This window comes from Botryllus schlosseri, chromosome 5, assembly GCF_051294905.1.
Source record: "Botryllus schlosseri isolate E-star chromosome 5, Bs_hap1, whole genome shotgun sequence".
Lineage (NCBI taxonomy): Eukaryota > Metazoa > Chordata > Ascidiacea > Stolidobranchia > Styelidae > Botryllus > Botryllus schlosseri.
The window spans coordinates 21556810-21570547 of NC_137240.1; the positions used below are offsets into that span (position 1 = coordinate 21556810).

General features: G+C 38.3%; 1 protein-coding gene across 1 annotated transcript in view; it reads left to right on the forward strand.

Annotated features, from left to right (window-relative positions):
• Positions 1-13738, forward strand: part of LOC145439855 (uncharacterized) — a 366083-nt gene that overhangs the window by 299199 nt on the left and 53146 nt on the right. The window lies entirely within an intron of this gene.

A 13738-nucleotide genomic window follows, 5' to 3' on the forward strand; every position in this document is an offset into this window, starting at 1 on the left:
GTAGCGTCTCGTCACTAGGGCTGGGCAAAATCGAGTTCCTGGGTGATTCGATTCTGAATCACGTATTACGCTTCGTGTCGAGTATCACTCATTATGACGTTGCAACAGAATGTGCTATCTCAAAATTTGAATATGCACCTTTTATGCCACCAAAAAAAAACATTGTGCCTGTTATCCGTCACATTGAAGATACTTTGATATTTTTTTCGGCCATACCGATTTTGTTGGAGGTCTTGACAATGATGTGGGATGATCATTACTTCGGAAATGTGTTATTTCCAGCAACGTCCGTAGCTTTGTACTATGTCTCGTATGCTGCGAAACGGCTTATCAAGGTTTCAAAGCTTCCTCAGTGGAAAATAGTATCAAAACTATAATTCTCGTTAGTAAATTAATTTTCATTGGCGAGTAGCGTGTAATTTCCTTAGTCCAAAAAATCGTCTTTCACTTTTCTCGACTTTAATCATTAAAATTAACACTCGAATCATTGTGCCCAGCCCTACTCGTCACATATAGCAGCTGTAGCTTTCCTCACTTATAATTATGTACATGTTATAAAAATATTAACAACAATGTATTATAACTGAACACAAATCAATGAAGATGGTGAAATTATGTCGAAAATCGCGTGAGGACTATACGGCTTAGCAAAATGAGCCGATTACTCAACCACGACGCCTAAGTTTTCCGACGATCAACATGCCTTGTGACCAAACACTATGCAAACCAGAAATATTTACTATACTAACCAGAGGTTTGAAGATGGAATACCACAGCTGTCAGTGTCACATATTGAAGTGCGAATTTCAAACGGGTTTGTCACAGGGAGGTGCTCCGAATATGAACAGCTAACTGTTCAGATTGCGCACTATACTACATTATTATAGCGCAATACTTACGCTATATTATAGATTTTTAAAATCAATGGTATTCGAACAATTATGGCTCAAACTGCTATTTTGGTATTCAGTATTGAAAGGGTATTGTCACAGAAAATTCGCGTTTGTTGCCGTTATGATGATGTTAATTATAGTGCAATCGTCCAGTAACGCACTATAAAGAATTGCTGTTCGTAGTGTGGGTCTGCCTTGATTAGAACACTCTGACTTATACATATACACTGAATGGACCCAACAAAATTGTCTGATGAACTGCACTTTTAGTACATTTGAACTAGTTTTAAAAATAAGTGGGGATTTGTATGTGAAGGAGAGATTTCAAATAGCATTTGAACATAATTCCAGCAAAAAACGGCCAAAACGAACATATACGCTCGGAAATAACAGTTCGGACTTGAAACATTTGATAAATTCGTTGTAATGCCCTAGCAAAATTCCCCCCGCCCTCCTAAAAATGTCAAAATTACCCCTATGGGAACCACTTGATAACCATGTCATTGCTTAAATTAAAGCCACTAAAGTCGTTTCGGTGGCACTTGGAGCATTTTAGACAAGTGCGTGTACCGTGGACTCGGTATTTCGAACAATTCAGTATATTTGTATTCCGTCTATTCTTATTCATCGGACACTATGCTTTTGAACTTAATCAATTCCTATATTTCAGAGTTGAAGAAAGAGATGGAAAGTGAAATGATGACATGGAAGAAGAATCATATGGATATTATTCAAGGTATTCCCGAGTAACTTGGTACGGCTTTCAAAAGATAGCCCTGTTCTGCTTACTTCGAATTCACAGCAGTTAAGAGACACGACAACATATCATTCGTGTATGAATTCGACATAGGTAATTTCCCTTTCTAATTTAACTAATAATTCTGACATCGAATACGAAAATTTACTATGAAAGAGCCATTATTGGGCAGTTGAACTTCACTTTCAATGGTAAGAAGTCAACTACTAGCTAGATCAGTGGCGCCCAATCTGTGGTTCGCAGGAGCATCTCAAGTGACACGGTAGTAACTTCATCGAACCTGTCAATTTATTTATTGTAGAAAAATATTTAGATCAAGATTCATTAATTTGCTTTGTATCCATTTAACGTTGGTTTTCAGGGTCCCAGTTACTGAGAATGTTTGATGCAAATTCCTTGTAAAAATTGTTATAGATGTGGCGCACAAAACTTGTGATATGATAAACGCCACAATCACGATTTCATTAAAATACTCATCATAATACTGAGAATTTTCGATGTAGTAATGAATGACCCAATGGCACAAACAAGCAGGTATTGTCGATTGTCGGCATCGTGCAGCCGGGAGTCCAGTCAGGAGATATCCCTATACCCAAAAAGCTCGCAAAGCTCATTTTAAGAAATTTTATGAACACATATAACAAATCCCTGAAAAAAATTCTTCGTTTCACGCAATTTTCTTTATCGGGATTGATAATAACACTTTGCTTCGATAATTTTGAGGTTACTACGGTATTGTACGGTATTGTACTTTCTGATGCTGAATCCAAAACTGTTATCCGTTTTCTTCAATCAGGTCTAGTATTTTGGCGAATTGCATTTGCATTCTCGAGCATTGCGGATTTCAGCGTAATGCGATCAAGTTTTGTGACGTCGTAAAGGAATTTCGTAATCAGGTCTTGATGAAAAGGTTGGAAAATATTCCAATTATGACGAAGACCATTGCCTCTATAGTATACTGTAAAGTTCTTTGAGGATTAATATCAGCTTTTGGCATAGTGTACGGATCGGGAGAGCGGCAATTGTTTTTTGACTTACCTCTAAAGAGTTTGAAGGCAGTATTACTACATAATGACATGATGGTTCTGTTGCTCTTGGACAATTGGACATTTAGTGAAGCTCACTGAATGCTATGAAGACATGGAATTCCCTTTGAAACCTCATCAGTATAACCAACACAAATGGAAAATATTAGGTGACTTAAAAAAGATTTCGATACATTGGTACTAATTAGTTATTCAATTGATAACAAATGAGCAATAGTTTTGGAATCGCAGTCTACATTCTCTCAACTTATGCATGATGACTTATGACTAAAGCCGACCGATAATAGTTGTTTCGGCCATAACATCAAATCGAAATCAAACTTTGAAAGAAATATCGGAGTTGGCCATTAGAAGTAAAAAATATATACAATTTTCGTGATATCATAACATGGTGGTAGGGTCTCACAAAACGATGAATAGAGTGGAAATATTGATAGTTTTCTTAAAACTTACATGCTGAGGTAGTAGTCATTGTTGGTACTCAAGTAGAAGTAACCTCGTAAATGTTACTCCGATACCTGCAGGAAGTAGCGATTTCGAAGTAAATAAAAGTAAAGTATAATAGGTTCAGTTTTGCTGAGAATATGTTCAAATTCTTATGGTAAAGCTACTTCAGTGCTCTGAAATAGTAGAAGCACTTCGTTACTAACCACCTCATGCGAGTGTCCAAATAAGCCTTGATAGTTCATGTCCAAGCATAGCAATAATAGTAACCCTGTTTAAATGAGTTTCGGAGATGCGAGTTGAGCGCGACACTATATACTTGGAATACCGGTATATCGGGTTATCGGTGAAAGACGCTGAAATTTGGTTTTATTTGTATCGGCACAGAAATTTAATATCGGCCAGACATAAGAAATTGTACCCCATAAATGTTCAGCTGAAGTACCTGAAGTCTAAAAACATACCCACTTTAGTAAGAAACACAATTAGGCAAATTCTACTTGAGTATAGTAGGAGTATGTGGAACCATGCACTAGGTTACTGACCACGTCTGGATAGTGGTGACTTCGAAATCATAGCATTTGAAGGACCAAGGAAATCTTATTCCAAGATAGCTGCTAAACATTATACACATATTTATTGCCATGTGGAAAATGATTAAGGGTTGGAGGGAAATACAAATGATAATGCAAGCGTTTGCTATTAAAATGTTGTTCCATTCTTATACCGGAAACAATTTCATGTAGACAAGATGTAATGAACTTGGTGTCGCGGTGCCTATATAATGTGTTACGTCAATCATTGTTGTTATCAATATTTTTTTCATATTGCTTCAGCGCTCACGCGAAATCTCTCCGAGCAGGCAGACGTTGTCGACCGTCAGACAAAAGAGATTCGAAATCTGCAGATAGAGTATATAAAACGTATTGTATATTTTAAAACTTGAAATGCACATCAAAAGCCTAATTCCCACACGTTTTTTTTTCTCGATAATATTCAGAACATCCAGTCGAATGCACCCAAGTCGATCGACATGCCTTCAAATCTGGTAATGAAAGTAAAGGGGTGTTTGAAATCGATGTGTCCAGACAAAAAGTCGATGTTTACTGTGATCACAGTATAGGTGGCGGCGGATGGACTGTGAGTCTGTATTGCTAAGGAAAAAATAGTAATAAATTTACGAAGTTCCTTTTCTAAATGGAATATATCTGCTCAGGTAGGACTATATAACTAGCACTTTATGGAGATTCTATTGATATGGTCGATCAGGAATGTCCGGCGAAATCCACGATAGTATAATCATATTGGTGATTATCATAATGCCGGACATGATGATGCCGTTTCCTTTGCTATTTCGTAGATATTTCAACGACGCATGGACGGCAGCGTCGACTTTTTTCGAAATCATTCTGATTACGTCAACGGATTTGGGAGTTCTAATGGAGAACATTGGCTAGGTGAAAAACTTTATATATTTTATGTGACCTATAATTCAAAATTTATGAGGTGAGAATGAAGGAGGGATGTTGAAATCTCCGTTTCAATACGGCCATTTGCTCACATATAGATACCACGATTTTAGGATTGGACCGTTTATACAAGATATTACAAACAGCCGAGACGTTCAAATTACGAATCGACATGGAGGATTGGGATGGAGTGAAGAAGTTTGCTGAATATTCGTCAGTACAATACGTTTACTGTATTATTACACTCACTTCTTATCTATGTTTACGTATTAAATCTAGTCGTATCCAAGTTACATGTGATAGCTGCTGTGTTGATCGTGATCACTGATGACTCAGTGATGAGTAACGAAGCATTTTCACTTTTCGGGACAACTATAGTAGGCTGTCCGTACTGACACTATTAACTCGATTCGAGTAGTTATGAATTCGAAACTACTTTCAGATCTACCTCACTTGCTGTGAGCATCAAACCATTTTACTGCTCGTATTTAGTCAAGTAGGGAGTAGGAGTTGAATAGATACGCATTTATTGTTTTGAGAAAAATCAGAATGAGAAATTGCGACGCGGCCAGCCTATCAAGGTATCAGGGAGTAATTTTTGAAATGACCCCTGTAAAGAAGATTTATGCAATTTCGCATCGTAACCCTTGCAATTCGTTAACAAACCCCTCCAAATCCAGGCTACGTCTTCAAACTACTCACTTCTCTACTTGACGTCAAATCTTCTACCTTAATTTATTTGCTTTGACTCATATCGATAATCGAGAATTCTATACGTTCACCAGTTCTTCTACTTGTCTTTAGTTACCATTAACGACTTAAGAAAAAACTGATTGCTAATAGTATATATAGCATATTAGGATGTTTAAAGTTGTGTCGTATGATGGCTGAATTATAAACAGTTATCTAATCATGATTACAGTCGAGCATGGCATCTATAGATTGTGGTGATGACGTAAAATTGTCACCATAATGCGGTTTTCAAATATGACGTCGAACGTGTTGACGAATCTTTTGTAGCATACACTAAGCGATGTGACTCACGGTCACATCGGCACGTTCATTGGTAAGTTATACTACTCAGATCAATCGCAGGTAGCACACCCGTACGCGTTGTATATCGATCGAGAATTCGGAAATGACTATCTATAAATCAAACGTGTACCAGGGATATAGGAGTAAGAAATGCGAAGGGTAGATAAGCTCGGCCATAGGTCCTTGATATTTCGAAAACTGATCTTATCATTTTCAAAATTAGAACCAGGTGACTTGGAGATTGGAATATATAGCCTACCAAATTCTTCAACATTTAAAAACTTCTTCAATATGATGTAAGAAATTAATTCCTGTGGATTCCGTTTAAGGCGATTTGATATCGACGCACCTGAAAATGATTTCACTCTGAACATCTCCGGATACTCTGGAACTGCAAATGATTCTTTATCCTGGCATACCGGACAGAAATTTTCCACGAAGGATCACGACGTTGATGCTGATGCTCGTGACTGCGCAAATAAATTCAAGGGCGCATGGTGGTACAATGCTTGTCTTCATTCAAATTTAAACGCAATCTACCACAAAGGGGGGCGACACGACTCGTGGGCTGATGGCGTGAACTGGTACCATTGGAAAGGAGTTCACTACTCTCTGAAACTTGTTGAAATGAAAATTAAACCGATAGTGTAAAGATTAGGGCTGGGCAAAATCGAGTACCTGATTGATTCTATTCTGAATCACGTAATTTGCTTCGAGTCGAGTCGAGTAATCGAGTATCACTCATTATGACGTCACAACAAAATGTACTATGTTGAAGTCCTGTACCTTTTATGCCACCACAAAGAACGTAACGCCTGTTATCTGTCGCATTAAAGATACTTTGGTATGTTCTCGACCATATCGATTTCATTGCACTGTTGTGGGATGATCATGAATTCGGAAATGTGTTATTTCCAGTAACGTTCGTAGCTTTGTACTGTGTCTGGTATGCTGAGACACGACCTATCAAGGTTTTAAGGCTTCCTCAGTGGAAAATAGTATCACAACTATAATTCTCGTCAGTAAATTAACTTTCAGTTGCGAGGACCGTATAATTTCAGTACTCGAAAAAATCGTCTTTTACTGCTCGACTCGAATCATTAAAATTACTACTCGATTCAGATTCGAGTACTCGAATCATTGTGCCCAGCCCTAGTAAAGATAATCAACCGCGAACGTTTACAACGTTCTGATTCCATCGTGTTCAATGTCATTAATATCTATCAATTTTGAAATTGTATATTGATATCTGTGTTTGTTTGTATGAGTCTTTCACCAATCCTTTGCTATGTATAATTTGAATATCATAGCTTGTGTTGATATATTTATTTGATCAGTATCGAAGTAGTCTTACACTTTCAGAGTCCCCATGCAGGTTTGATCATTTGTATTTAACTGCTTACACACTGTAAATCTAAAATATGGAAATTTCTTCCTTTTCTAAGTGGTTCACGTTTCCCCCATATGACTTAATGAGGAAATACAGCCCCCTCGAATTTGTTGGAAATACTTTTCAACCTTATCTTTCAACCTCAGGTATTCCATATAATCGCTTTATGCAACACGGGGGAATCCGAATGCCTCTGAAAACACATAAATATGCTGTTCTTTCCACTTTATTCAGCTTAGCCCATCACACGAACAAGCTGCATTTCGAAAAACAGTCTGTTAACCTTCACTGATTTGGTGGGTGAACTTATTCAAAGCGTCACAATTATGATGGCAGTTTCATTGGTTGCACCACATTTACCAGTTCCTTGTCAGGTCGGTGAGTAGCTTGCTCGTCAATTAACGGGAGTTCCTGACCGTTAATATGGCAACGTAATATTAATCTGCACAGCAGAATTTGTGAGCTCTACCAGGCAGCTTGATCAGGTATAAGGAAATGAACGTTACAGTGTGTTTAACATTCTTGGATGTTAAATATCCAATGAGCTGCGATCAGAAGAGCAAGTGAGAGGTTGGTGTATTAGATTGGACAACAACACACACATTGTAGCAATTTAATAAACCGGTACTGCTGGGAAATATATGGTGAAAAAGTAAGCAGATAAAAGGTGCTGCTCACCTGGTATTCGCTCGAAATCACCCATCATAAGAGGTCGTCAGTCACAAAATACTTATCACTTTTAGAATAGGCCACCTCAGGTAGGTTTTGACTTTTGGCACCGATTACTCAAGTAGATATGTTAGAGCACCCCCACTTAAAACTAAATGTCTTTGGAGTAAAACTACGTAAAATTTCCTTCACTGACCATTTTGAAGAGTTTTTTTAGAGGTACAGAACTTCAATATATAATTGAATAGTATATTCATATTGAAATAAATCCGGATATTTGTCAGGGGTAATTGTCAGCAAGCAGTAGAGAAATGGAAATAACTTTATTTAACTGCAAGGGCATCTGGATTTTGTAAAGTAATGGTAATGTTGGGATGGGATGTATCACTATGACAAGCGAAATTATAATGAAACTGGAATGATATTTAAAAAGCGTCCTGACATCATTCATTCTGATTCAGTAGCGGGGATGTATCTTTCAATTTCGAAGGCTCCATTCGGTTACTATAGGTATGCGACGTCTTTACTATGCCAACTTTGAAACAACTTACTCGGGTACTTTTCAGACTTATCACATCCTATTACTTGAAATAGGTTGATCGTATCTAGGACATCGCTATTTCTATTTATAACTGAGCAGAGGTTTACAATTTACTTTTACCTTAATATTAGCAATTCTCGATACCTAAATCATTGGCTTCTAGAGCGGGTTCCTTCGTCCAGCGGTTTGAAGACTTCCGTGGTGGAAAAGACAAGCTAAACTACAATTTTCCTTGATAAATTAACTCTTGGTGACAAGGAACGTAGGATTCCGATACTTGAAAAAAACATTGTCCACAATTCGACTCGAATCATTAGAAATGAAAATAAAACTCGATTCACACCCGAGTAGCCTACTTTAATCATGGTGCCCAGTCCTATAAGCAAGCTTGAAGCAGTGGTTTTTATATTTTTTTCAGACCGTAACCAAAATCTGGTGAATCTCGCCATCCGAAACTCACACATCAAAATGAATGCATTTTTAATATTAGGCCTACTATACTATGACTAAACGGGCATGCATGGCATAGAAACGTTCACATAACAATCGTACGCAACGCAGTTCTACAAAACATGTCTAACGAACGCTATTTAAAATTGAGGTGAACCATATTCATCGGCGAACCGCATTTGTACTACCGTTTTCACGTGTCCCGACGCAGAAATGGTTTGTATCGAAAGGAATGTGTTTCATAGGCCCGCACCGCTCATTGCACACCCCTACACTTTAACCTCCCAACGGCCTCGGGCGGTGCTCTCCCAAGAAACCAGTCGGACAAATCTTATCGTGAATTCAAACAATTTGTGCAATATAAAGATGGGCACATTTTTTGCGTGTCTCGCTTATTGGCTATATCCCAACATAATGACCTTGGACATGCGTAAAATTATCTACAGACAAGCGCGAAGAAGTGGTCTTGCAAACAATTCAACAAATAATAAATACATATAAATAGAAGTTACTGTAAAAGGTACGATTAGCAGTGCGTCAAACATGCGTTCATAAGTGCGTCAGAACAACAAAAGTTAACTAGCAACTGCACTTGAATTTCCAACCAGGGTTATATGAATTATTCAACGTCAGAAAAGGTTACAATATTTAGGATTTTCATCCATACTCATCCGAATCTTTATGCGCACTACGCCTGTCAACCGTACTGCAATTTATTTCTATCCGCACAAGTGTGTAGGCTACCATCCGACAGGTTGAACGTACATGGGATTGCGAAAATCAGTGAAAACAATTCCATAATCGCTGAATATTGTTCAATCCTGAAAAACCCGAATACACTACAACTATTGTAAAACGAGAGCGCCCCGACCATTGTTATTCGTCGACCTGTTGTGTTAATCGTGCTGCAAAGACGCAAACCTGCTTTGTTATTTAGCTTTGCAGCTATATTACCGTGACTGTAACGATATTGCCTTCAGATGCGCTCATCAGGAAAGCATATATATAGTCACATAAACATAAAGTGGGCGCGGGAAACCGATTTATGCGTCAATCATGAACATAAATAAGTATACTTTTTTCTAGGAGGAATATATGTAAAATGACTCATAATTAGGGCTGGGCTGAATCGAGTACCTGAGTGATTCGATTCTGAATCACGTAATATGGTTCGAGTCGAGTCGAGTATCACTCATTATGACGTCATAGCAGAATGTAATATGTCAAAGTTCAAATATGTACCTTTTATGCGACCACAAAGAATATCATCCATCAGATTAAAGATACTATGGTATTTTTCGACCATAACGATTTCTTTGCACTTGGTGACAATGTTGTAGGATAATCATGACTTCAAAAATGTGCCATTTCCAGTAAAATTGGTAGCTTTGTGCCATGTTTCGTATGCCACGATACGCCCAATCAAGGTTTCAAGGCTTGAAAAGTGACAATTAGTATCGAAACTAAAAAAAAATCTCTTTGATAAATTAACTTTCAGTGGCGAGGAACGCATAATTTCACTACTCGAAAAAAATCGCTTTTTACTACTCGACTCGACTCATTAAAATTATTCCAAATTCAGAATCAAGAACTCGAATCATTGTGCCCAGCCCTACTCATAATGACTTTTCGAATGGGTGGCAAAATTATGAATCATTTGATATGTTTGATGTAAAGTTACTGCATGTGTTTTCAATCAAGTTGCCGTGTCACCTCATTTGATGGGTTCGTGTAATATGGCGATTTCGCACACGTGCTATTGATTCCATTCATGACACTCCTTCGTCGAAATGTTGGATATGTAGCAGGGTTGTAACCAAGTCACATGGTTCCGAGTCACGAGTCAATCTGACTTTTGTGGTTTTGACTCGAGTCGAGTCGAGTCATTTTCAATTCATCACCGACTCGAGTCCGAGTCCAAGTCACCGTTTTAAGGGTCAAGTCCGAGTCATAGTGTTATGACTCGAGTCGAGTCCAAGTCACAGTATTGAAGTCATGTTCAACTTATGTTTTCAATCCTGCTTGGGTGATATCGAATTCCTTGCTTGCCAAACATGCTTATTTTGTCCCTATCATAGTCTTGGCACAAGTTTATTTAGTTAGGCAGATAACAGGCAGTTCCTGGCCTTATATACCGGTGCTACAGATAGACGAGACAGGCCGCCAATACAATAACGTTACTAATCTTAGAACTTTAAATCAAATATCTGTCTTGTCAGTCTGATATTTCACAAATAAAAGCATTCAGTTTTTATTACGAGCACATCGACGACCGCTCACAAATAGCTTATAGAGCAGGGGTCACCAACACACAGCCCGCGGGCCGCATGCGGCCCGCGAGGTCATATTTTGCGGCCCGCGACGTGATTTGAGATTTCGGAAGAAAGCTGAGAAAACCATTTTGTAATGCAGTTTCAAGTATTGTTGTTGGTGTTGTTTCGAAATAAGCTATTATCCTGTGCCCAACATCACTATTCGTCACTAGCTAAAACGGCTTTGAAGATGGCAACAGCATTCCATCGAGGAAGAATAATCTGCTGAAATGAATGGGCTGGGCTAATTGCCTGGACGTGCAATGGCCAAAACACTGCTAAAATCGAGACGCCTATAGAACGGCATTCGGCAGTGGTTCACTGGGGGGCGCGCCCCTCTTGTGGGGGCGTGGAAGCATCTGAAAAGGGCGCGGAGCTGCGGTCAACTGAAAAATTTTTCGCGCTTCGCGCGATTTACATCAAATTTTAATTGTGTGCTTGGTCCGTATATTTTGTGTATATTAACAGTCATAATCTTCAATGCCATCAAACTATCCGCTGGGATTGCTACCATTCTGGTTGCATTTTGTGATATAACGATAAGGGGGAGCGAAAGTTTTCAGTATCATTGGGGCGTGTCTAAAAATATTTGGGAACCACTGACTTAGGGATTCCTCACAAGATCAAGCTTTAAGTGGAGATGGTCTTTCAGCTAGTAACGTATCTCGCTAGCCCCAATACCGAGTTCTTATTGGCTTAAAAGCGTTTCCAGTATCGTGCGCAACTCGGACCTCAAAATAAAATGAAATTAATGATAATGATTTTTTGTTGTATTTGTATTCCTTTAATAAAATATTACTTCTTTTGTTTTCACTACGCCCATTGCCTAAATTAAGTAGCACGGCGGTGTAGTGACGTAGAGTTTTAAAACGATGGTTGGCTAGTTTATACCGATATTGAATTCATGCGGCCCGCAGCCGCTGCGAAATTTGAAAAGTGGCCCGCGACCCGTTTTGAGTTGTCGACCCCTGTTATAGAGAATAAACGAATTCACGTCTACATACTATATGATAGAGAACCTACGAATTCACGTCTAGCTAGATACAAGCTGGCAAAGAATCAACAGATAAACGCTTATGTAGAGGTACAGTTTTGCTTTCACATCATATCAGGTGGTTGACCAGAAAAAAAAGGTCAATTTTCCTGCTCAGCTGCCGAAATAGTCGCCGGAGCGTTACTTTAGTGCTGATTTACTGTTGTCTTAGACGAATTTACCCTACATTTACCAAAAAAATTCCAAAAAATGAAGACAGAATCTCAAAAAAGAGGCTACTTCTTAAAATTGTTAGATTATCTAAAAGAAATAAAATTTGGCTTAATTCCAACCAGTAGAAAGCAATGCTAAGAGAAAATATTTTGGATTAATTACATATAGAGACTATACCGGTTACCTCATGATATTGTAAGATTGTGTAAAAATATGATTCATAGAAAATTTGGCTCAATTCCAACTAGAAGAAGCGGAGTTATTAGAGTGGAATATTTTGGATATGAAAAAATAGTCGACTTACTGCTAGTATGTAAGCATAATATATGAAATTATTTCTCACTAAAAATACTCCATGTATTTTCAAATCCAAAATTTTCTCCTCTCATTTCATTGATTACACTTTTTCAAATTAGGCCAGATTCAGTGTTCTTTTTATGCAACGTAGCAATTTTATCAAGTAGCCACCCAGTAGAATAAAAAAGAAGGTATTTTTGATCGGCCCTATTGTACAAACATCACACAATATTAGCCATTCAATATTATCACGTGCACAATGCACATACCTAACAAAACGTCAAACGGACGGAGGGTATTGTGTGTTTTCACAGACAGCAGATCAAATCAATGAGTTACACATGAAAAATACTAAAGTGGAAAGGAGATTCTCATATATGTTGAGGCGGCATGGCCTTAGAATAATCCACATCCCCTGGATACACGTTCCTCTGGCGCATTAGATGCAGGAATTGAAAAGCAATTTTGAACCACACTGAAGAGCATTAGATACTCATCCATTCTTGTCGGCCAAAAATGCAAAGAATCATCGCCTTCATATCTACACATGAGCTTATCAGTCTCTTCCAAGTAGGCTACTTGACCATCTGAGTCATTTCTTTGGCGCTAATTGGACTTTACTTCGATTGTTTGCTTGTATAATTGAAATGTCTTGAGTACTTTGATGGCGGAGGATCTATTACCTCTTCATCACTGGATGATTTTGTACAATGCATTGCTCTTTGCTAATATGTACCACTGTCTTTTGCTTTTACGGCGGCGCATATCTGATATCAGACGAGTGCAACGAAAGCAGTGGTGACAAATAGCGATGTCGACAGAATTCGTCACATGCGTTGATCTAACCATTGTGATTCGCAACTTTCTTCACCTTCAAGTCATATAAAATAAGCCGAGTCAATGACTTGAGTCGAGTCATGCGAAATGACTTGAGTACAAGTCGAGTCAATCAAAATATTGACTCGAGTCGAGTCGAGTCATTTTCCCATTTCAAGAAAATGACTCGAGTCAAGTCAAGTCACAAAAAAATCGTGACTCGAGTCATTACAACCCTGATATGTAGTGCCAATAGAAAAGTATAATCAGAGGAATCTACACAGTGCGTTTTTTTTTGTCTTATGTATGTTAGTATATGTGTGTGATACACTGTTACTTACTGATACTTATCCATGAATTCATCACCCTCACATTGCCAATATGCGGACTTATAGAGGCAGATAGAGGCAGG